This window comes from Canis aureus, chromosome 18, assembly GCF_053574225.1.
Source record: "Canis aureus isolate CA01 chromosome 18, VMU_Caureus_v.1.0, whole genome shotgun sequence".
Lineage (NCBI taxonomy): Eukaryota > Metazoa > Chordata > Mammalia > Carnivora > Canidae > Canis > Canis aureus.
Window position 1 is genome coordinate 5554465 of NC_135628.1, and position 26341 is coordinate 5580805.

General features: G+C 36.8%; 1 long non-coding RNA gene across 12 annotated transcripts in view; it reads left to right on the forward strand.

The window, feature by feature from the left end:
- The window catches only part of LOC144288530 (uncharacterized), a 344649-nt gene that overhangs the window by 151916 nt on the left and 166392 nt on the right, over nucleotides 1-26341 (forward strand). For 9 of the 12 annotated variants that reach the window (XR_013356393.1, XR_013356399.1, XR_013356391.1 and 6 more), the window contains one exon: nucleotides 18335-18375. The exons of 2 other annotated variants lie outside the window; for them this stretch is intronic. This is a non-coding gene — a long non-coding RNA (uncharacterized LOC144288530). Of the gene's footprint in view, nucleotides 1-18334; nucleotides 18376-21356; nucleotides 21503-26341 lie in introns of all 12 variants that reach the window. One more of the 12 variants, XR_013356394.1, reaches the window with a different exon arrangement.

Here is a 26341-nt window from a genome sequence, read left to right on the forward strand (position 1 = left end):
GGATGATTTGGGACAAGTCTCTACAGTGTCTCTGAGTATGTCTTTTTACCTGTGGTAGGTAAAAACATGTCTGGCTCACTTACCTTAGTTAATCCAGTAAATATTTAAGCTCTTATTATGGGACATAATGCCTGTTCTTGACATTTATGTTACCAAACAGAAGAGACAGAAATAGTAGGAAGATACATAATAACTACAATAAATCAATAAACCATAGAGTAGGAAGATGGGAAGTAATGTGGAAAATAATAAAGCAGGGTAAACACAGAAAGTTTCTGGTGGGAAGGATGGGTTCATTGTTTTTTAAAATAGAATTGTCAGGGTAGGCTCCATTGAGAAGGTGGCATCTGAGAAAAGACTCAAAAGATATGTCAGCCACCAAGGAGATTTCCAGCCTTAGGGATTCACTAGCACAAAGGCTCAAGGCATGTTTGGTGAGTTGGCACACAGTAAGGAGGCCAGTGTGATTAATATGGAGTAAGTGGGAAAGTAATTTAATCTGAGAGGTAAGGAGGACAGGGGTACAGAGGTTGATCATGTAAAGTCTTATAAGCCATGGGAAGCAATTGGCTTCAATTCTGGGAGAGGTGAGAAAAGCTATGAGGGTTTGATGAGGAGTGATTTGAATTGGGTTTCAAGTACCACTCTAACTACTGTCTTGAGAGTATATAAAGAGAAAAAGAGTAGGAGAAATGGACACCTTCAGGAGGCTGTAGAGAGGGCCTGAGAAAGATGATGGCCAATGGACCAGGCTGCTAGGACTGGAGGTGGGGTGAAGTGCTTGATTGGTAGATATATTTTGAAGGCAGAGCCAATAGCATCTCCTGATAGGTTAGATATGGGATGTAAGAAGAGGTGAGTAGTCAGGGTTGCTCAAATAATTTGATCTGAGCAACTGGAAGGATGGAATTGATATCAACTCATATAGGGAACCTGCAGGTGGAGTAAATTTTGAGGAAGAACATTGGAAATTCACTTTGGTCATGTTAAGTTTGAGATGTCTCTGTGACATCTAGTTTAGGATAATGTAAATTATGCTCTAGTTGAAACTAAATCTCAAAATGTTAGTGGTTTAACATATCAAAAGGTTACTTCTCACTCATGTTATGCATAAAACATGCTTTACAGACAAAGGGACCAAAGCTGATGGAAAGACTGCTTTATTGTAACTGCATTTAGAAACATATGGCTTTCAGGGTCATGAAACAGGGGAAGAGAAGAACTAGAGAGTTGTCTTGACTCTTAGTATATCTACTCAGAAATGATAACACTCACTTTCTCCTACAACCCATTTACCGAACCTGGTCATATGGCATCATCTAATTGTAAAGGAGTGGGAAATAATTGACTTTGATATATGAGCAGGCATTCAGGCAAGAACTCTGTGCTGTGATAGGAATTTGGGAGTGATTTGCCTTGTGAACAGTGTTTAAATCCAGGAGATTGTGAAATCACCAAGCATTGTACAGAGTTAGGGGACAGAAGAGGAGGAAGGATTGAGTCTTTGGGAACTCCACTGTTGACAGGTCTGAGAATGGAAGAAAAAAAAACAAAGGAGACAAACAGGGACCATATAATGAGCTAGGAGGAAAGCCAGGAGCCTAGGGTGCCCTGAAATTCAAGTGAAGAAAGGGTATCAAGGAAAATAGAGAGTGATGGACTATGAAAAAAATACTGATATTTCCAGTAAGATGAGAACTGAGGATTAACCATTGAATTGGCAGGGTGGAGCTCATTGGTGTCCTCCATGTTTTGAAGGCCTGATGACAACCTGTTGGAGTAGATTTAAGAGAGAGTTGGAGGAGAAGAATTAGAGATTGTAGCGTTAGGCAACTCTTTTGAGAAAATATAATATAAAAAGGTGAAATAAATGGAGTGTCAGCTGAAGAAAGAAGAGAGGTCAAAAGCAAGTTTGTTTGTTTTATTATATTTATTTGAGAAACAGTGAGAGAATGAGCAGGATGGAGAGGGGAGAGAATCTGAAGCAGATCCCTCACTGAGCACAGAGCCCATCATGGGGCCTGATCCCACAACTGTGAGATCATGACCTAAGCTGAAACCAAGAGTCATATACTTACTTAATTGACTGATCCACCCACGTGTCCCAAAACAAGTTTTTTTTAAGTGATGAAAAATAAAAAATGTGTATGTATGCCAATGGATGGATAGGGAAACACTGATGAGGGAGACAAGGGTGAAAGTTGCTGAAGTCATATTCTTAAGCAAGGGGGAGTAGGTGTGCCTACTGCACAAGTGGAAGAATTGATTGGCTAGGGGCAAGTAGGAAGGCAGAAAGGAAGAGTGAGATGTGGTGATGAGAGTCTCTCTACAGCTTGTTTGCAAGTGTCTATGGAAGTTGTTCCTTGGAGTTGGCAGGAACACCAAATGAAACAAACTCAGAAATAACAGTGCAACTATAAGTTATCATTAATCTATTATTAGCTTTTAAAAGCTCAGCATTGGTAAGAACTTCCAAGAAGCAGTCCAACAGGAATACAGCAGGCCAGGCTCTTTTGGAAGAAGATGGAGCCTATCTAGAGGCTCTTGGCAGTGCTAGAGTATGATGCAGGCTTTCTGGACCAACCACCTTTGCAGAGACGATGTTCACTAGAGAAATAAGAGGAGACTGAGGATTATCCTCAAATATTCCTATGGAAAGATAAGTTAGAAATTGAGTGGGTAGAGACTTACACCTCTGTTGTTAGCTTGTTATCTCATAAATTAATCTATAGCCAATAGTTACCACACTAAGTCAGCTGCATGGGCCTCATTTGTTTGTGTCACATGCAAGCAAGTAGCAGCCACTCATAAGGGGTCGATATTTTGGGACTCAAAGGGCTGCATGTAGGAGAAACATACCTTCTAAATGATATCATTTATAATGTTTACTTGAAAACATTTATATTCTCTTCTATAATAATAATTAATACCTTCCTAATACGGCCTAAAATGAACTCTCTCAGGGCCAGCGTTACCCAGGAATCTGACAGACATGGACACTTCTGTTGCCTTGGTCATTATCATTTCCTTTTGGGACAAAACTAAACAATGCCTAGATTTGTTGTGTGTTTATATGTGTGTGCTTGTGTGTGTGTGTTTTCCTTATTAATTTAAATTGGCAATAATTGACCAATTAATTCCAGGAATCATCAGAGCTTTTCTATCTTTTCGGACCTATAAAAACTATTTTCTCTTGAATTAGTTGATGCTATATAGTGAAGCCACCATGTTCTGGACAGTCAAGCTGCTTTTCTGCTATAGTTCTAAAGATTTTCCAAGAATACTAGTAATCATAGGATCATAGAATTCTCCAGAGCATTCATACAACTGCCCAGGTTTGTGTCCAGAAGAGTGAAGTGAGGGATTTTAGAGGCCCTGTGGTAGCCTACTGCCGACATCTATATTGCCCAAAGAAGGGCAAGACTGCCCTAGAGTTGCCAGGGGAGCCTCTCTCTGGTTTTGTCAGTGAGTCTTTTATGAAAAACATAATTAATTCATTCTTCCACTCCAGCGCTTTTAACAGGATAACGGTTGACAAACTGCCAGGCTTTATTAGCCAGAATAGAAACAGTCTTAACCAGGAGCTTCTGTGTTTTCTGCTGTGACATTTGAAGATTCTGAATTTTTGATGCTTTGGTCTTATGTGCCCACCTTGCTTATGACGCTTAAATTGATATATTGAACATATGGAGATTTTCCAAACCTTTTATTTTTTCTTACATACATTTTAAATTCTTGTAAATATAATACATGTCCATGCTAAAAAAAAAAAAACAACAGAAGAGTTTATAATTAAACACCACTGGCTCCACTTCATCTTCTCCTACATGTAATTCTCTATCCCAGAGGCAAAAGTTTTCTCTTTTAAGTGTTTCCATATTAAACTCTTTCGCTAGTTAACTTTATATTTCTCAAAGTTATGTATACTATGACGCTATTTCTTACTTTTTCACAGACGTTGTTTATTGATTTTCTGATTGATGCAGATTTAGGTCAGTTATCTCCTCCACACCCCTAGCACCACCACCATCACCAACTTCCAGGTGGTTGCAGGGCTATTTTCTATCTTCTGTTGGTTATTATTTGGTTTTCTCCTGGTTACAGACAGTATCTCCATACTCCTCACTTCATAAAAAGACATCAGTGCTCCTGGTCTGTGTTTAAACTCTCTTCCTTGTTTCCATCTCCCAAATTACATCTTTTATACATGTCAGGCTTAAAAGTATTTGCATTGTGTTCTGTACTCACAGTTAACACATTCCAATGTATATATAGGTTTAAAGTTGAAAATTGACATATTCTGGGGTATGACTGTTTTTTTTCCCCTGGCCAACTTCAGTAGTTATCCATATCATTCTACTTTTTATCTCCTGAAAATTCATTGAAAACTTTTTTTTTTTTCCTCTACTGATGGTTCATCTCTGGTTCTCTTTGTTTTGGGATTCTTGTAGTCTCATACCTCCTTCTTTATTTACTTCTGATAAGATCTAGAGAAGGTAAGAGGATAAAAAACTGTGCTCAGTCCACACTATCTTTCTCCAGAAGCTCCTTTTTAACTCTCTCTCTCCAATACATATGTAACAAGAGAAAAGTGTTATACCAATAATAATCTAACTAGACGTATGTTCTCAGTAATCCACTATTGGAACTCCATTTTATACACACTGTCATTTTACTTTTTAGTTTAACATTTCATTATTGCTTTAAATTTAGGAAGGAAAATGTTGTAATCCAAAACACTCTGACATGGCAAATGAGAAAGGCAAACATACTCTGGAAAATGGAAAGAAACATGTAGAAACCAACCATTGATTTTAATTGTCTTTTTATTCTGACATTCTTAAAAATGTATCAAAACCAAAAATATTTTCTTTTAGAGTATTGGCATGATATCTTGATTCCTTATTTGGTTTCCTCCAATTACAGTTTATAATATGCCTGGCAGGCAGTTACCCGTTTTGATATCTTCATCTGCACTGCAGGATGAGATAGTAACATACTTTCCTCTTTCCTCTGCCTTCTGTAAAGCCTAGTTTACAGTTTTAATAACTCCTTGGAACAAGTTACTGTATAATATAAACATATATATTCCTGTTTATTCAGAGTGACAATTTTGTTATCGCTGTATTATGAAAACAATTGTGTTTCTAAATAAAATATACTCATAAATTAAATCAAGAGATCAACTTAACTACAATATGTACACAATCTAAAGTCTCCAGAATTTTGTCTCACACAATCATCTTGCCTGAAACAGTTGTCTACAATAAAGGCAATGTCTGCACGATTCCTATTTTAAGTATGTCAAATTTAATATCTCTGTGTTTTCTTATTATTTCCTGGAAGTACACTTTTTTCTTTTTTCTTTTTTTTCTTTTTTCTTTTTTAAATTTTCTTTACTGCTTTGTGAGGCTTGGGGAATATCTTGATGTGCCTGCAGGACAGACTGCTTTGTCCTGGACTAAAGATGGACTTGAGAGAAGCAGACTTCAAAAAAAGAGAAGTGTGTAGCTTAGTTGTAAAGGGGCAAGACAGTGGCTGCCAGTCCTGGCTCATCTTCTTGCTAACTAGGTGGCCTTAGACATTTTTAAAAAGATTTCATTTATTTATTCATGAGAGACACACACACAGAGAGGCAGAGACACAGGCAGAGGGAGAAGCAGGCTCCATGCAGGGAGCCCAATGTGAGACTCGATCCTAGGACCAGGGGCCATGCCCTGAGCCAAAGGCAGATGCTCAGCCGCTGAGCCACCCAGGCATCCCTGACCTTAGACATTTGACTTTCTCTTTCAAAGCTTGTGAATGGTATTAATAAATAATAATAAATAATATTATTTACCTTAGATAGCTGACAAGTAGCTAATATAAAGCAATTTGCGTAAAACACAGCGAAATGCCCGACTTATTAAATACACATTAAATGTCATTTTTATTCTTACTATCTTGACTTGTTAATTATTCAAAAGTATTAATCCTGTCTGAGCATATAGAAATACCCACAGACATGAATTTCTCCTTAAGTTTTTGAGGACCTAAAATACATTCTGAAGATAGCTTTTCGATAGAAAAAGGATAGGAACTTCTCCTTCACATTATGGGTATGACTCAAATTGCTTGCACAATGTGCAGATAGAAGCATTAAATCCAGCCTTAATTTTTCCTCCCCTTAGGAGGTCAAGTTTGTATGTAGGTTATTTATATCTAAGTTTTGGGGCACCTGGGTGGCTCAGCGGTTGAGCACCTGCCTTTGGCTCAGGGCATGATCCCAGGGTCTGGGGATCAAGTCCCGCATCGGGCTCCTTTCGAGGAGCTTGCTTCTCCCTCTGCCTGTGTCTCTATCTCTCTCTGTGTCTATCGTAGATAAATAAGTAAAATCTTTAAAAAAAATCCCTGTTTTTATTAAGGTGCTTTCAGGGGCTTAACATAGAGATTAATTTCATAAAACCTGTTTAACTTTCACTTGACATAGCAAACAAATCCCTAAATTTCAAAACAGAAGTTTGTGTGTCCCTAACTAGGTAAAGGAGAGAAGATGAACCCCGGGTAACGGTGAGGGGCTGGGGAGAAATCCTAAAGACTTGATTTAATTCTGGCTGTACCACTAACTTTCTTTGTGGTTTAAGTCAAGACACTTTGTTCATTCATCATTTTATTCATACTTATCCTGTACTAGGTTCCAGAAACTAGAATAGAGAGATAAATAAGATCCCTTTCCTTAGGAAGCACACAGTTTGGTTTGGAAAGCAGACCAAGTACAATACAACGTATGTGACAATACGTACACAGTGTGATAATACATGCATCACAGAATGATATGTGTGTGTGCATGATGTATGTGAATATATGTGGTACAATGTGTATACTATGAAATCTATCTTACTATAGTTATTTTATTTATTAGTTTATTAGTTTTTTTCATTTATTTGTGTGTGTATATATTCTGCTCCATATTTGCTAACTTTCTGGAATGTTTAAAATTTATATCTTTGAGTTAAAAATAGAACTACCCTATGATTCAGCAATCATACTACTGAGTATTTATCCAAAGAACACAAAAACACTGATTCAAAGGGATACATGCATCCCTATGTTTATAGCACCATTATCTACAATGACCAACATATAGAAACAGCCCAAGTGTCCATCAGTTGATGAATAGATAAAGAAGATGTGGTATATATACAGATACAATGGAATATTATTGAGCCATAAAAAGCATGAAATCTTGGCATTTGCAATGATGTGGATGGAGCTTTCTTCCAGTAAAATATCTCTGTAGTCTTAAAAGCAGTGATAATCTGAATGATTTATATTTATTGAGGACTGAACTATATCCTAGGCACCGTGGTCCACACTTTATCTGCATTGGCTCACATAATCATTACAACAAATATATGTCATAGGTGCTATTAGTGTCTCTATTTTCTAGGTGGAGAGGCCAAGACAGAGAGTTAAGTAACTTGCTCACAAGTCCTATGACAGGTGAGGAGTAAAGCCAAGATTTAACTGTGGAAGAATAAAGGAAGTAGAAGAATATTTGATATTTTGATATTTCCTGTGGAAAACCATCTAAACATTAAAACTTGAAGACAGCACTGTTTTACTTTCATGAAACAAAGTACAGCACAAAAGAATTACACAGAAATTAGTCACATCTTTTTAGACTCATACCAAAAACTTGTTATGTATCATGCCTTACTCAGTTACATAAATTCCTGATCTAGGAGTGTTTGTGGAAAAATATTTATCCTGCCTTCCCTTTCACCGCTCTCAGATGCCAAACTTCCTTTCAAATTACCAGCTTTGAAATCACAGTACATTTTTCTGACTCTGACCCACATCACTCTCCAGGCCCAGAGCCCCTCATCCTATTTTATACTCTTGTAACAGTATAATTTTTTGTTTTTAATTTCTGTTAAAAGATGACTTACATTTTAATATATCATATTAAATATGCACTTCCATGTTTTAAACTTCTTTATTTTACGTAAAAGAATTTCTGGGATAAGTGAATTTACTTTCATTCAGAAGGCTTCATTTTTTTTAATAGGAGGTATTCCTTTTGTTTTTTTATTTTTTTATTTTTTATAATAAACTTATTTTTTATTAGTGTTCAATTTGCCAACATACAGAATAACACCCAGGGCTCGTACTTTTTCACGGATTGCTTTTCCATCATTATCCTTTCTTGTACTGCTTAACATTATATAAGAAATGTTTCAGTGGTTTTGAACTCATATTTAACAATGGGGTAAAGGTTTCCTTTTCTAAGGAAGTGACCCGTCCCAGAGAGGAAGCACTGTGGTCACAATACTGAAGCTGGAACACAGAACTACTTTCTTGCTCTGTTGGTTATTTCTCAAATATTTTACTGCTTCTTCTACCATAAAATGTGACTTGGTGGTACCACCAGCTCAGACCACATCAGCGCTCTTTGGAAACAGAATAGACTGACCTGATTGTCTAAAGCTTCTTTAGATCAATATTTGTAATAAAACTGTAACATCTGCAAAATATATTTTGCCCAGCAAAGGAAAGCATGACCATTATTATTGTGACATACTTTTTCTTAGATGTGAATGGAAGAAAAATGTTCTAAAAGATTAAAAAGATACTAATAAAGAGTATTTAGTAAAATCTAACACTAAAACCACCAAAAAATACCAAAATAAATCTGATTATGATATAGAACAAAGATTTTACACTGGCCTTTGGCCTCCATAAATGATGGGAACTTGTTCTCATCAAAACATTCCTTGCTTTATATAGCCCTCCTATAAAAAAGAAGAAAAAAAGAAAAAAGAAAAGGCTGCAGGGAGATCCCAGTAGGTTCAAATTACTGAACTTTTATTTATTTGTACTTAGAAACAAAAGCAGGAGATCCCTCATAATTCCATCATGCGCCACAAGAACAATAGTTTTAGAAACATGCAAATTTCCCCTTTGATATTCAGCTGCAAGGAGATCTTTGAAGGAACTTTCCAGCCATACTTATTTTGGAGATGCAGCTGGATTATTATCCACATGTGGGAGAAACAGGAAAGCCTTATTTCAAAGGGAGTGTGAAAATATTTTTATAAAAGAATGGGATTCCCTGGTTTCCTAGTAGTTGAAATTAGCTACTCTTCATTAAAGTGTTGCCTTTTTCCCTGTGGGTGGAGCACCTGTGTTTCGGTAACTCATTTTTTTAAAATTCAAAGATATATTACTTGATGTATAATTGTTGTAGATTTTTGTGAGTCTCATAGCAGATCAATATATTACCGATCGAAAGAATGAAGGGAAAAGGTACCTTAAACAGAAAATTGGAAGAGACAATCATCACTCTAGAAATGAATTTCTCCATCATGGTAGCATGTCTAATTTAGGGTGATTTAGGATTTACTTGTTTCTCTTTTACTTCTTTGTATTTTAATTTTGTCAATAATAAATATTTGTTGCGTGATAACAGAGAAGAAAGACCAAGAAAATGAAGCATTTACCTATTCTATTTTACTCATGAGACAAGGCAAGATTTAAGAGTGTGGTCTTCAGCACATCATTCTCTCTGATAGACGAATGTCACCATCTAGAACCATCTAGATAAGTGTTGTCTAGCAGAACTTTGTGTTGATGGAGACATTCTGTGTCTGTGCTGCCCAGTACTCTAGCCACATGTGGCTAGTGGCTACTCCTCACCTACAGTATAGCTATTGTGACCGAGGAACTAAATCTTTAATTTATTTAATTTTAATTATTCAGAATTAGTATAGCCAAGTATGTCTAACAGCTTCCATATTGGACAGTTCAGACTTAGATATATCCAGAACAAAAATCTGTTGTAAGCATCTAAAAAGTACTGTAGCACTGGTTTGTGATTACACAAATCTGCATTTATTCATATATAGTTATTTGGGTGTTGATTTTCTCTATAAATGGTTATATATGTGTATAAAATGGAAGTCTGTATTTATTAAAAGTAAACTCGAATCTTGTGATAAAAGTATTAGTTATAGGAGAAAGTAAGAATAATGCAGCTCAGTTGGAATGCCTGACTGTGTAGTTGGTAGAGTGTGTGACTCTTGATCTCGGGGTTGTGAGTTTAAGCCCCGGTAAAACTGTTGGGTATAGAATTTACTTAAAAAAAAAAGAATCATGTAGGTCAGAATTAAGATTATTAAATTAAAAAGATTGTTATAACAATCTTTAAAATCTTTAAGAGAATCTCAAGCCAATTGTCCTTGATTCTAACAATTCAGAAAAACTCGAGTGTATGTTAAAACAGTTTAGACCCTCAACAACTTTGGTAGGAGGGGAAGGAAATAAGTTAGGAGTAAGCAGAACAGAGATTGGTGAAACTCTCATCCGTGGGACCTGACCCTGCGGGACTACTGAGAGATGTGTAGTAAGAATGACCTGGATTTTAACGGGTGTCACTATGGAGGAGGTATATGTAAGTGTAAGCTAGTATCATTGAAATAATTAAGCCTTTGAATTTGTGATTAGGGAATCTTTAGTCACATTCTTGTTTCTGGTAGGTGCGGTGGATTTTTGTAAGCCCTGAGACAAAGAATCAGAGAAACATAAGGGGTAAACACTTGCGAATGGCTGAAGGCTTGAGGAGTAGACTAGGCTATGAATAGAATCCGTGCTACTCCCAAGGGCAATGGACATATTTTGACATATTTGAGCACTAGAGTGGTTTGTATTTTTGGTGTTTAAAGAAGGGGGGATGGTGGTGCTGGGAAGAGAAACAAGCAGTCCAAATCGGTAATTGCCAGCCTATATTAATCTTTTTTTTTTTTTAAAGTAAGTTTCATGAGGGAAGAGACTATGTTTGGTTAACTCCCATATGTCCAATATCTGATGCAGAGCCTGGCATGTTGTTAGTACTCTACAGATGTTCATTAGGTGAATAAATAAAAAGGCTTTTTAAAAGAAGTAGGGGCACCCCGGTGGCTCAGCAGTTTAGCACTGCCTTTGGCCCAGGGTGTGATCCTGGGGACCCAGGATCCAGTCCCACATTGGGCTCCCTGCGTGGAGACTGCTTCTCCCTCTGCCTGTGTCTCTGCCTCTCCCCCTCCCTGTATCTCTCATGAATAAATAAATAAAATCGTAAAAAAATAAAAATAAAAGAAATTGGATGTCATAGAGAGGATGGCCTCATGCATTGGTCTGGAGGTTGGACTAGATGACCTTTAACATCTTCCAATTCTGAGATGACATGATTTCATGCCTTGATATTTTAGGTTACAGCCAAAATGTCTGGATGTGAAACTCATATAATTTCTTAGGATTCCAAGGTTTATTTGTTATAACAAGGTAGGTATTGTTTGATCTTTTAAAAATTAAGAGAAACATGTTGGTTGATTTTAATAAGGCATCATGTTTTCAGGATGAAAGTGAATCGACAGATTTTGGTATTATGAAGTTCAGTGTTTTACTCTATTATTTTTCAGAACCGTCTAAGAAATGACTGAGATATTTCTAGCAATCTGGATCAGTTAAAAGAAAATTAGTAATGGAAAGCTGCTTTGGAATACCTTTCATCCTCTTTAACACATCTTTCATTCCTTTATCCACTCGTGTCTGTCAGGGGGTACCCAATGCTCTCATTTTTCCTCACCTACCTAATATGACAAATCTCTTCTTAGCTCCCATCATGTCAGGTCTAAACTTGGCAGCATTGATTACACGGCCCCTCAGGGTCTGAGCTCCGCCAGTCGCTCTGACTTGCCATCCGCAGGTCCCTACTGAGGCACCTTGTATTTTCTGAGTCAGTTTGCCATGCTCTGTCCTTGTTATAGTCCCTTTGCTCTTCCTTGAGAGCCCTTTATTCCCCTCTGCCTAACATCAATATCTCTGACAAATTCCATTTTATTCTGGAAGCACACCTTTCTCTCTAATCCTCCATTGTTTTCTTTCCCCCACAATACCATGAGTTTCGCTATATGATAGCATTTACCAGTGTCCTAAAGTTTTACAATTTTTCCTGTATGGCACTCGAACTGTCCTCGCAGGCTGTGAGTGAGTTAAGGGCAGTGAGCATAACTTAGTTATGGGGCTCAGATGGTCACTCCAATGGAAATGCCATGAGGGTAGGGACTGGGCCTGTTTTGCTTGCTACTCGAAGCCAAGAGCTTAGAGCAAATCCGGCCCACTGCAGTCGTTAAATGAATGTATCTTTACATCCAGTATCTTTCATAATAGAGAGACTTAATTATCTGCTGAATGACTGAATGGTCCAGAAGTTCTAGGTTCTGTCCCGGGTGTACTAGCAGTCCATGCTTGATCTTAAGAGTTAACCTGGCTATGAAGTTTGCCCTGAAATTTGCAGATTCTCCAGGACCAGAAGGACCTTAATAGAGGCTACCTTGTGTTGAGGCATTGACAATGTATGAGGTACTGTTCTAAGTATTTTACATGTACTAACTTATTTTTATAAATTCATTGTTATTAATTTGTAACATTGTGAGATGTGCATCATTATTCCCATTTTGCAAATGACGGAACTGAGGCATGGCAAGTCTACACGGTTCTCTAAGGTCACACAACTAGGGAATACAGAGCTGGGAGTCCGGCAGGCAGTGTGGTTTCAAAGTCCCTTCTCTTTATTTCCATATTAGCTGCTTCTTTGCAATGTCTTTAGAGTCATTTTCTATGTTATCCACTTCTACCCCTGGTGATACCTTAATTGTAAGTTGCAGAAAACCCATTTCAAAATGGCTTAAACTATGTGAAGGATTTTTTGGGCTCATGTAACCAAAATGTTCACAGGTAGGTCAGATTCTAGGATAGCTTATCTGGGCTATGGTTTGGTTCCCTATGATTCTCACAGTCCCATATTTCTCAAGATGTCAGCCCCATCCTCAACTAGGTGGAGGAAATGGTAGGGAGTTGACTAGAGTTGTTCTAGGAGCTATCGTCCAGAGGAAGAGACATTGTCTTCAGTTTTTCCTCAGAAGAGAAAATTGTCACAGAAACACCATATACTTCTAGCCTCACAGATAGAGTTGGTCATAGACCCTCCAGTACAATAGCTCGTGAGTGGACGGGCTTGTGCAGATCCGTGTACATCTGGGCTTCCTGCCTCACCTCTAGAGGCAGGGATGATGTCAGCTTTCCCTGAAGTACATGAATTTCTTATGGGACATGTGAATAAACAAACTGAAGGTGGTTGTTGGGGAGGGAGGGAAGTGGATAGTAGAACCCCAATGCTTACTGCATTCCTCATTTTGAGAATGCTGGCCCTCAGAGATATGGTGATTTATCACAAAATTGGCTCAAGGGAGGTGGGCGGGGGGTGGAGGTGACTGGGTGATGGGCACTGAGGTGGACACTTGACGGGATGAGCACTGGGTGTTATTCTATATGTTGGCAAATTGAACACCAATAAAAAATAAATTTATTAAAAAAATTGGCTCAAGATCTATTTATTGTCGAGTTGTAAATTTCTAAATTACAACAATCTTCTCAGGGAATCTTTAAAAATCATGTCTTATTAAAACTCTTCAGGGGCACCTGGGTGGCTCAGTCAGTTAAGCATCTGCCTTCAGTTCAGGTCATAATTTTGAAGTCCCGGGATCGAGCCCTACAGTGTGAGGAGTCTGCTTCTTCCTCTCCCTCTGTGCTCTTCCTAGCTATCTTGCTCTCTCAAGTAAGTTAAAAAATATTTTAAAAAACTCTTCATATTTTTACAAAATATGAAATAATCAAGACTACTAAGAAATTGGATTTTTTAAGTTAAATATGAGAAAGCATTTAGAAAATAAAACTGAATGTTATGTAATTCTCATTGTATACCTAGTAATATTTATAATCATAAAAATAGTATGTATACTACTATGTAGTAAAATCTGCAACAGCTTACTACTTTAGGTTTGATTTTCAGTTTTGTAGTAAAAGTGTAAAATGTTTGACTTTCAATTTTTGTGATAAAGCCATGTAGCAAAATCTGCAACGTAGATTACTACTTTAGATTTGTTTTTCAGTTTTGCTGTGTGAGCCCCTAGGCAAATAAATTAACCCAAATCTTTCCTAGGTGGTTAGGCTGTATCACAGAATGCCAGCTCATCAGCCCATTGAAATCTGAGTTCTTCCCTGTTTCACTGAAATCACATATGCCACGTTTAAAACCGAACTCAAAGCGAACTCCAGTAGACAGGCCATCCTATGTTCAGTTATTTGATGAGTTGAGGGCCAAGCACTTCAGGGTAGGGTAGTGGGTACTTGCCAGTTGCATGTGAATTCTCTGGATTATCAGGACGTCTTGCCTGAGAGGCTTTCCCCCTAATTTGCACCTTCCTCTCTTACTGAGTCTTCGTAGAGGTGCCAGAAGAGCAATTTTTATAAAACTCAAATTCAGTTTTCCTTACTTCCTTTTTTCAGCCCTGGTATAACTAACATACAGTGTCATATCAGTTTCAGGTGTACAATATAGTGATTCAACAATTCTGTACATTACTGAGTGCTCATCATGACAGGTGTCCTCTTAATCCTCATCACCTATTTCACCCATCCCCCCCCACCTCTCCTGTAACCTCAGTTTGTTCTCTATAGTTGAGTCTGTTTGTTTGTCTTCTTTTTCTTTGTTCGTTTGTTTTGTTTCTTAGATTCCACATATGGGTGAAATCGTATGGGATTTGTCTTTTCTAACTGGCTTATTGCACTTAGCATTATGTCCTCTAGATCCATCCATGTTATTGCAAATGTCAAGATTTCATTCTTTTTTTATGGCTGAGTAATACCATTGTATGTGTACATGCCACATCTTCTTTATCCATTCATTCATCTATATTTTGACACTTGAGTTGCTTCCATATTCTGGCTATTTTAAGTAATACTATGTAACAAACATATCTTTTAAATTAGTGTTTTGATATTCTTTGAGTAAATACTCAGTAGTGGAATTACAGATCATGTAGTAGTTCTATTTTTAACTTTTCGAGGAATCTCCATACTGATTTCCACAGGGCCTGCACCAGTTTGCATTCCCACCAACAGTGCACAAGGGTTCCTTTTTTTTCCACATCTCCACCAACTTTGATTTTAGCCGTCTCATAGGTGTAAGGAGATATCTCATTGTGGTTTTCTTTTGCATTTGCCTGATGATGAGTGATGTTGAGCATCTCTTCATGTGTCTGTGGGCCATCTCTATGTCTTCTTTGGAAAAATGTCATTCATGTCTTCTGCCCATTTTTTAATTGGATTATTTGGGTTTTTGATGTTGAGTTACATAAGTTCTTTATATATTTTGATATTAACCCCTCATTGGATATGTCTTTTGCAAAGATATTCTCCCATTCAGTAGATTGTCTTTCTGTTTTGTTGTTTGCTTTGCTGTTCAGATGCTTTTTATTTTGATGTAATCCTAATAATTTATTTTTGCTTTTGTTACCCTTGCCTCAGAAGACATTATCTAGAAAAAAATGTTTCTATGGCCAACGTCAGAGAAATTACTGCCTGTGCTCTCTTCTAGGATTTTTATGGTTTCAGTCCCACATTTAGGTCTTTAATCCATTTCGAGTTTAGTCTTTTTTTAAAAAATTTTTTTATTTATTTATTTTTCGAGTTTAGTCTTGTGTATGGTATGAAAAAGTGGTCCAGTTTCATCTTTTTGAATGTAGCTGTCTAGTTTTTTCAACACCATTTAAGTTATACCTTATTTCTGCTTAAATAATTTCAACGGCTTCCTGAGACCTAAAGGAAAATATTCAAAATCCTTAGAACAGCTTACAAATGTTTTCGTAAAATGCCTGGACCTGACTGATTTCTCAGTCACATCTTGGCACTTTTTCACACATACACCCCCAAACTTACCCACTTTGCTTTAAATAGAGGTTTTAAAAAATACTGTGCATGCCTTTGCACATGCTGGCCCATCTGGGAGATCCTTTCCTGTTCTTTATCTACCCCTAAATCCTGTTCATGCTTCAAAAACCAGCTCAAATGTTATTCATTTTGTGCCTGCTTGTGCAAACTCTATAGACAGAATTATTTATCATTTATTGTAGTCCCATAAAACTTGGTGTGACTCTATTGTTCCATAATAATTTTTACATCTTTCTTGTAAAACGAGAGATAATGTCAGTCTTTATAACTCTGAGTTATCATTTATCAGTGTGCCAATCTGACCAATGAGCAATTTTATTGTTTCTAAAAAATATTTTCTGAGTACTTTTTCTAGGCCAGTCACTGAATTCATATTTGGCTCCAAAATATGGCACGAGGACTTCATTTTATTTTTAATAATCCAGGTGCTTTTTGGACAGTTTGATGTTTATTTTGGCTTTGATGATCTTCCAAGATGTATCGAGTGAGAAATGTCATTGCCAGAAGTTGACTGTGTAGTAGAAGTTTTTTTCCCTGTGTATAAAAATATCCTGATAAGACAAGTATGATTTGATATCCTTCCAACATTCTATTTATTATGATGGCAATTCAATATTAAAATCATTGGCATTTCCTTCCTTTCCTTCTAGATAATTCTTAAGCCTCTCCTATCGTTGAATATAATAATGTTTTAATTTTTCACATTTCTATCTGTAGATTATGGACTGCAAAAATTCCAGGGGGAAAAAAAGAAAATATCTTTGTTTTGAATTAATACTCTTACTTGACCTTCAGGTTATACAATTTTACTAGAAGCTTTAATGAATCAGTCCAGAGTTCTCTGATTGATATATGAAGCCGAAAAATATATTTCATGAAAGAAAAATGAAGCTATTTAAAAAAAAATTCCATTGAAGAATAATCCTTGGGCTCATAATTCCTAATTCTGAATCCATCAAGTTATGCTGCTTCTGTTCATGAATATTTTTATTTTAAATCTGCACAAAATATGAAAACTTATGCTATTTCTCTATTATAAAAGTTAATTATGAGCACTACATTGAAAAACCATTAGATGATATTTCAGAATTAATTCAATCATTTTCTAGTTACTATGGAATATATTCATCTTTCTTCTAATTACTGATTTTAGCAGTGGAATTGGAGTTTCTTTTCAATTTCCAAGAAGTACTACTTTGTTGTAACTGCTTTTCTTACAAAGAGAGTTTTGATTCTTCCCTCTTTACAATTACTGGTTCTTTGCCTAGAGGATGAATATATTCCACTGAAGCATAAAGAAATACTATCTTTTGAAAAAATATATTTAATTAATTTATTCATGAGAGACACAGGGGGGCGCAGAGACTAGCAGAGGGAGAAGCAGGCTCCATGCAGGAAGCCCGATGCAGGACTTGATCCCGGGACTCCAGGATCACGCCCTGGGCCGAAGGCAGGCGCTAAACCACTGAGCCACCCAGGGATCCCCATACCAAATAATTATTGTATCAAATAAAATTGGGATAACACTTACCAGCCTTTTAGAAAAATTGGGATTTTAAAACAATTCAAAACTAGGTTAATGCTGAATAGCCATTTTTACAGAAAATATAGTATTCCTCTGGTTATCAGCAGGGAGTCTAAGCAAGGAAGTCTGAATTTTGATGTTAATTAGAGAATTTAATCCTCCTATTCCTTTGTAAATATATTGGTAACAAAGTGCCCGTTGAGTTTTGTTTTTGTTAGTCCTGGATGTTAGAGCACTAGGGTATGCTCTTTTGAGTCTCTCTCTCTCTCTCTTTCTCTCTCAAGTTTTGAGAAATATAGTCTGGTGGTACAAAGTGGAGCATTAAGACAATGAGAAACACTATGACAGGCATAATTGTTTTAATTTGTTCCTGCCAATTGTCAGTAACAGGCTTTAGACTGCACCTGTATCTCTAAGAATTGTACTAAGGATCTCACCACACACACAAAAAGAATGAACTATGTGAGCTGATGGGTGTATTGATTATCTTGACTTTGGTAATCCTTTCACAATGTATATGCATGTCAAATCATCACATTATACACTTTATATTTGTACAATTAGGTTTGACAATTATTCCTTAGGCAATCTGGAAAAAAATACAATAAAAAAAAAAAAAAGATCTGGACAAAGGAAATATCCTTCCAGGAAAGCTAGAAAAGAGAATCCAACATTCCATCAATCAGGATCATCCACAGACCATCTCAGCCTTTCTTGGGCTGACCAGTTGGCCTATTCAAGGTATTAGTTCTGCTGCCTCTACATGAAGACAAACTATAGCACACCATGCAAATCAGTCTATGATTCCAGCCTGATTCAGACTCAATCTAGAGGCATATTTGAGATAATCCTACTCCGTCTTATTGCAGAGACAAGAAATGTATGTCAAGATGGCATAGGAAGTATTAATTTGAGGTGGAGTAATAATTCAAATTTAACTCATGTGAACTTTCTTGTTTTCCTTGTTGAACTGCCACCTTCTTCCTATTGGACAATGAGGGAGGGGAGCACCCACTGCTCATGGGAGGAAGAATCCTCGGGTGAGAACAAAGCACTTCTACATTCTATATTCTAAGCTATATTTTAAACTTTTATAATGCAAAAGATATCTCAGTTTAAAAGCAAAAGTATATGATGTAGGTCAACTAGCAGAAAGAATAGGTGTCTTTTGCTCTTTATACTACTAGATAAGGAAACTTTAAAGGAGGATGAGCATTTAAAAAATAAGTAAATTTGTATTGTAGTGACCACATGTTTTGCTACTCCCCATTAGGAGTCTGGTTTGTGGGGAAGTGTGGCATGGGGAGATGATGTAATTAACTCTAAGTTAAAGTATGAGGAAAGACGGTATGTGTTCCACTACTCAGCAAAAATCTTGAAAGGCAGCAGCCTCACAGATGTGGAACTCTCTACTAGGGACAATGAAATGGTGTATCTGCATTTGGGAGAAAGGACAAGTTGACCAAAAGGGACTTGGGAAAGCAGCAAGTAGAGATGTGAGTGGACCATACCAGCAATAGGTAAGGATTAGCAATGATTAAGTGCCAGGTGGCCCACCCACTGACAATTTACTCCAAGTATAAAATATGCTTCACATGGGCTCCCTAGTTTTGCATGACTAAAGTCACATCATTAAAAAGTTCTCAGTATAAGATGGAGAAAAACGGAGATTAAAAGACTTTCTGCTCCTACAAGCACTGTAGGGTGGCAATTCCCTAATGACCATATACCCCTTTGAGTAAGGAATATGAGTTAAAGATAAAACAAGAACACATATACCTTAAATATGAATGGAAAAAAATGTGCATGGTTTAAAGAAATCACTGGATTGGACCTAGAAAAATGGAATTTTTTTTAAGATTTATTTATTCATGAGAGAGAGAGAGAGAGAGAGGCAGAGACATAAGCAGAGGGAGAAGCAGGCTCCTCACAGGGAGCCCCATGTGGGGCTCAATCCTGGGTCCCAGGATCACGCCCTGAGCCGAAGGTAGATGCTCAACCACTTAGCTGCCCAGGCACCCCAGAAAAATGGAATTTGAAGGAATTTTTTGTATCATGAAGATATAGGAGCTCATGATAGTAGATTTGTTAGATGAAATAAAATTATACATTCACAAAACAGAATTTTGTGGACCATTGTGTTAAAAATGTACACACATGTAGAATAATTAGAGACCAAGATAGCAGACTGTGTGTGTGTGTGTGTGTGTGTGTGTGTGTCCACAAAAACTGACTCTAGAAAGCAAAGATTTTGTGAAATTCATGCCAGGAATGCTGTCAGGATTAGATTAATCTGATCATTCTTAAGGTGCATAATTACAAAATTATTTGGAATAACTGAGCCGGTTATCTCTTTTCCTTTCCCATGTTTTCTGTTGAAATCTGAAAGGTTTTTAACAATGTTTTTCCTTGCAATGAAAGAGCCTATGTGTTGACTCTGATGAGAGAGAGATAGAGAGACAGAGACAGAGGGAAACAGAGAGGTCCTAGGAGCAGCAAGAAGCCCCTAAACCCAGAAGATGCTGCTAGCACTCTGCTCTCTGCCTTCTAGCATAGGCCACCTATCTTCTATGATAACCAATTGCAAAAATCCTATGATAAATGCTTGAAATCACAGAGAAGCAAAAAAGGATTCTAACATACCAGGAATCACAAAATAATTGAGAAAAAAGTTGAGAAAATAGAACTAATGGAGAAAACAGAAAACTTAAAAAAATCATTAATATCTTTAGGGACATTCAAGAGATAGCATATAAATAAAACAAGAACAGGAGGTTCCAAGAATAAAAGATTTCAAAAAATAAAAAATATGAAGATCAAAATTTGTATCAATGACCAACAAAATAAAGCATAGCAATACTGATATCAGGTAAAATATAATCTAAGGAATATGTTAATTTAGCATTGCTTTCCATTTCATACTCAGTTTTAAATTAATTCTTCACATATTATTGTACACCTCTATCTTGTTCACCATTGTATCTTAGCTAATTACCTCTTCTTAGTAAGTAAAGTAACTATTTTTTAATTTAACTGAATTTAACCTAAATCACATGGTCTCCTTTTTCAGTTAGCTAGCCCTAGGAGCCATATAACTTAGTTTTGTGCATGTGTGTCATAAAGGGATAAATGTTAGTAAAAATTTCAAACTCTTTTATAGCAATTTCGTATATACAGTGATGCTTTTTCTAGTTCTATGCCTCCGCCATATTTGTTTGCTTTATAATAGAATGCCAAATCCTGGAATGCTATTTTAAATTTATCTTTATGATTATACTTCTAAGGTCAAATGACTCACAGCTACACTGGGTCTGTAAAGGCTATGGTGACATTGGCTTTAAGCCCAGATTTAAAAAAAAAAAGGCTTTGACTTCCAGTGAATGGAATTTCTGAGTCATACATCCTTGCCCTGCTTCATATGCAGATGCATCCTCAGAAGATGAGAGCCATTCTAAAGAGACATTTCCCTGTTTTGGTCATGGGTCTCCAAAACAATTAATTATTTAATTTATTCTGAAGATTTTTTTTTTTTTTTTTGTCTTAGTGCAGTATTTGAAGAGCTCTTGATGTGTTTATCACCTACTTTTCAGGAGCTCTTGATGTGTTTATCACGTACTTTTCTCATGAAATTCACAAATACTTAAGAAATTATTATCTAGACCTCAACTTTCTATGCCCTGAGGAGCCAGATGCTACCAACAAGACTGTAGGAGAATCCTACAGAAGTGCTATGTGATGACTTTATTGTGACAATGTGTTGATTTCTCTTGAAAGTTAAATCTATTCAGTGAGATTATATCATGTACACAAACAGGTAATCACTAAAAAACATACCTATCCAGTGGAGGCAGTGAGTTTTTATAATCTAGTAGACTTTAAATCTAGAACACTCACATATTATGTTAAAATGTATCTAATAGCAGATTTGCAGGTCCCTGCTCTACTGGTATTATATTTATGATCCAATATATCCTAGCATTCCAGAACTTTAAGGCAGATTCTCTTCTCCCAAATCTCTCAGGCTTTGAGATCTCTGTCCATTCAGTGTGGATTTATTGAATATCTGCTAAGCACCAAGCATGGCTCTATGCACCATGGATGCAATAATGAATTAGAAACACTCTGTGCCGAAGAGTTCATATTCTAGAGGGAGAAAGTCATAAACAGGTAACTAGAAACAATCCAATGGTGCTGTCAGAGTACGCTCATGGATATATGGGACTATAAGAGGAGAACTCCAACTTACTTGGGGATTTGCAGAAGACTTCCTATTGGATATGATAATGAGACTGAATTAATTAGGTGCGTAGTGGGCAGGAGGCCATTCTAGAGGGAGTAGACTGCACATGTTATTGCATGGAGGCAGGAAAGCATGGTATGCGAGGGATTTGCAAGCAGTTCAGTGGAATAAGGGATAGCGGAAGTGGTGAACGACAAACCTGGGAAGATGGAGGGCCATAGGTACAATGGTGGCTTTAACCTTCTCTTGTGAGCTAGGTGGACTAACTTGGTCATATCTTTGTTTTATATATTTTCCCACCTGTATGTGTAGAGAATGGGGAAGTTTAATTCTGGAGCCAGGGAAATGATTTAAAAGGCTCTTTCATGGGACAATGAGATGCTGAGCTAAGGATGGAGAAGTGGGATAGATTGGTCATATTTTTGAGATGTTAAGACAGCAGGAGTTGACGTTTACATGTGGGTATAATGCAGAATGTGATTTCAAGAATGATTCTGAGATTTTTATTATGGGCGACTGGATGGATTGTAAATTAGATTTGAATATGGGGCTCTGAAGATAAGTCTGAAATGGAATACCATCTAAGTGTCTTAAGCATGTAAGTTTTAGTAGAACTCATCACAAAGAAATAAATTGGGAGACCTCTATCTTGTGTTCCAGTATATTTTCTAGAACTTATATCTATTGGATCTTGGTGGTCATGATTTGAGGAAAACATAGTTATTCTTCTACCTAACTCCCATATTCTGTTAAAGGAAATGTACAGTGGTACGACCAGTTTAGAAAACAATCTGGCAGTTTTTTAAACAGTTAAACAAACTTGCCATATGATTCAGTCCTTCCACTTCTAGGTATACCCAAATGAAACGAAATACATGAAAGAATTTGTACATTTATGCTAATAGTAGTTATACTTGTAAAAGTAAAAAAAACTAGAAAATCCAAATATTCATTATCTAGTAATGGATAAATAAACTGTGGTATATCCATGCAATGGAATGCTATGCAACCAATAAAAATGTTACAACAATGGATAAATCTCAAATAATTATGCTGACTAAAAGAAGGCAGACAAAATTGAGTACATACTGGGATGCCTGGCTGGCTCAGTGAGTAAAGCATCTGCCTTCAGCTCAGGTCATGATCCTGAGGTCCTGAAATGGAGTCTTGTATTGGACTCTCTGCTCAGTGGGGAGTCTGCTTCTCCCTCTCTCTGCCATCCATGCTCTCTCTGTCTCTCTGTCTCTCTGTCTCTCTCTCTCATGCTGTCTCTCAAATAAAATCTTTTAAAAAATGAGTATATACTGTATAATTTAATTCATATAAAATTCTACAAAATGAAAACCAATGTATCATAACAGAAAGCATATCAGTGGTTGCCTGGGAGGGGTGGGACAGAGAGAGAAATTACAAAAGAACACGGGGAAACTTTTGGAGGTATAAATATATCTATTCATTTGATGAGTTAGTGATGATATCACAGATGTATACATGTGCAAAGCTTTTCAAATTATACACTTTAAATATGGGTGGTTTATTGTATGTCAATTATACCTCAATAAAATTATAAAAAGTAATAAGAAAAAAACCGTACCTAGTTCCCAACCAATGGATACCTCAAAAATACCATATCGTGGGGTGCCTGTCTGTCTGTCTGTTAAACATCCAACTCTTGATTTTGGCTCAGGTGATGATCTCAGGGTTGTGAGAGAGGCCCTTGACGGGCTCTGCCCTCAGTGTGGAGTCTGCTTGTCATTTTCCCTTTGCTCCTACCCCTGCTCGTGCTCTCTTTCATAAATAAATAAATAAATAAATACATACATACATACATACATACATTCTTAAAAAAATACTATACCAAATTTCCTGAACAAGAGTAGGTGAGTTATTCTCCCAACATGATAACTTGCAATTCCTTGAATGAAATACAAAGGTATTATATTTTGATAAAAATCTGGTCTTGGAAAACTGTTCTTCTTTGAAAAGTGGAAGATTCTTAGTTATTATAATGAATTTAAAGAAAGTGCATGGACACTGGCACAATAGTCATTTTTGAATACAATTTTAAGTAGGAGTCTTTTCCACATGGGTTTTATTTGAGGTAAAGTGACAGGATGAGAGAATGTGTCCTCTGCTTTTATTTTCTCTTCTCGTTTTTTGTCAGAAGGCAGTTTGGACAGATTTGATATTTTCTTAGATCCCAGGTATATCTCACTGGTTAAGGGTGTAGGTTTTAGAGTCAGTCTCTTTGAACTCAGATCCCAGCTCTGTGATTCACCTTTGGCAAGTGAATTAATCTTTCTAAGCCTCAACTGTCTCATCTTAAAAGTGGGGATAATAGTAGTGCATATCTGACAGAGTTGTTTTAAACATCAAATAAGATAACGGATGAAAAACATCACATAGGGCCAGGTGTAACACACAGAATGTCAGGTATTATCCAAAATCCTTGAGAAGTTCCCACAAATGGTGGAAAAAAACCTAGCACTGGGCAACCTGACATGGTAGGGGGCAAGGAAGATGTTAGCAGAGACCACTGTAAGATGACACTTGGGCACATTTCCTTTATTTAGAGAAATATTACACACCCCTGGTGTAAGACCAGAGAAGTAAACATGGAGAGAAGTCATGGTGTGAGAAATAATAAGTAGACTAGCAAACGTCTGTGCAAATAAACAAACTATCTAAGAAAAAGACACTGGAAGCACCATTATCTGCTTTGTCAAGGGACTACTTTAAAGTGAAGAGAACTTTTTGGGGGGTGGGGGGCTGGAGGTTGTATTTTGAGAATAGATGTGGTACGAGGAGGAGGAAGAGGATTCAGAAGTCCATTAACTCTTGTCTAGTCTTTGGTTCCACAGCCACTCGCTCAGTGGGAGCCTGTGTCTCATCCAACAGGAAATAGAGGAACCAGATTCACTTCCTTCTGCTCTTAGGTTGTTTCTCTTCATATCCTGGGCTCAGCTACCTTCCATTGCTTCATCACCACACTCTTAAGTTAAAATAAACTTTCTATATTAATACAAGTGGGCTTTTTTTCCATAAAATAGTTTCTCATGAAAATTTGGAAAGGTGAGGCTAAATTCCTTGCATTTCTTTTGTCTCCACCCTGTTTTCTTTGGCATAGTGTCAGTTCTTAGGTTTTGGACGTTAAAGCATATGTTAATAATCATTGATTAGACTAATCCAGCAAATATGCCAAAAGATGGCCAACTTCTCTGCCATGGATGATAATGAAAAAGTATAGGGAATGCCCACCGTCTTTCCTTATGTGAAAGTGAAATATATTTAGACAGTCAGTCTAATCTTTCCTGAGAGGATATTATTATTATTAATTTTTCAATCCTTCCTCCCACTTAATAGTTACATTTTTCAATGATTTAATTGATGTTGGTTTTTGGAACTTATTGTGTAAATTTTTACAAGACCTCTCAGGATTCCTCCCTTTTTGGAGCACTATTTGGGTAACAGTGTTCCCTGATGATACTTTTCTTGTCTACTTGTATCATAGTTAGATGTGGACAGTTCAAGTTAGTCCTTTCATTTAAACACAGGGATTATTTTCTTTTCATGAGTGCTTATAAAGTGCCAGGTGCCAGATGAAATACATCATCTTTTGAAATTTTTTTTCTTTATTGGTGTCTTTTCTATAAGCTTGTCAGCAGCATCTAATTTGGAGGAAGTTTTTTTGTTGTTTTTGCTTTTTAACGGGTATTTGCTTCCTGGAATGATTGTTTCTTCAGTAGCACTCTGTCCAAATCTCTGGGAATGATAAATCAGGCAATCTTTTTGTATTAGGCTGTAGAAGTGGTCTGGAGAAAGAAGGGGGAACCCATTGGGAGATAGACTCCACTGGGGAATTGTATAAAATTGTATTTTTTTTCAAGGGTTGGAAGATTTAATGTTAAGATGTCAAAACAGATCTATAGATTCAATGCAATAACTACTGAAATCCTAGTAATGTTTTTGCAGGACTAGAAAACCCAATCCTAAAATGCATATGGAATTTCAAGGGACCCTGAATAGCCCAAACAATCTGGAACACAATTGGACCCTGAATAGCCCAAACAATCTGGAACACAATTGGAGGGGTCACACTTCCTGATTTTAAAACATTGTAAAGCCACAATAATCAAGACAGTACGGTACTAGCATGAAGATAAATGGGGACAAGATAGGGCAAATGCAGTAGAATAGAGAACCATGAAGTAAACCTTCATATATGTGGTCAAATGATTTTTAACAAGGGTGCCAAAACTATTAAACAAGAAAGAGAGAGTCTAACAAAAGAATCCAGTTAAATCCTTAACTCCTGCCATATGCAAAAATCAACTCAAAATGGACTAAAGACCTAAACATAAGAGCTAAAACAATAAAACTCTTAGAAGAAAACCTAGAAAAAAAAAACCCATGACATTGCATTTGACAATAATTTCTTGGATATGACATAAAAGCACAGGTAACAATATATTTTTCTCTGGCCTCACATGGCTTGTGGCTTGGGGCATATTAGCGAGCTTTACTGAAGACACACCAGAAAGGCAAAAACAATAACCAAAATATGTATTAAATGCATTTGGAACTGCAAATACAGTAAAATTGTTTGGGTAATTGTGTGTAAGCTAATTATACACGTAACTAGGCAGTAAGACATGGCTTTTTTTCCACTGCAACACACCATCGTTTGGTAGGATGGAATATAAACTTACCAGTAAAATAAAAGAACAATTCCAAGCTACCCTACAAAGCAGTAATATTTACATGAG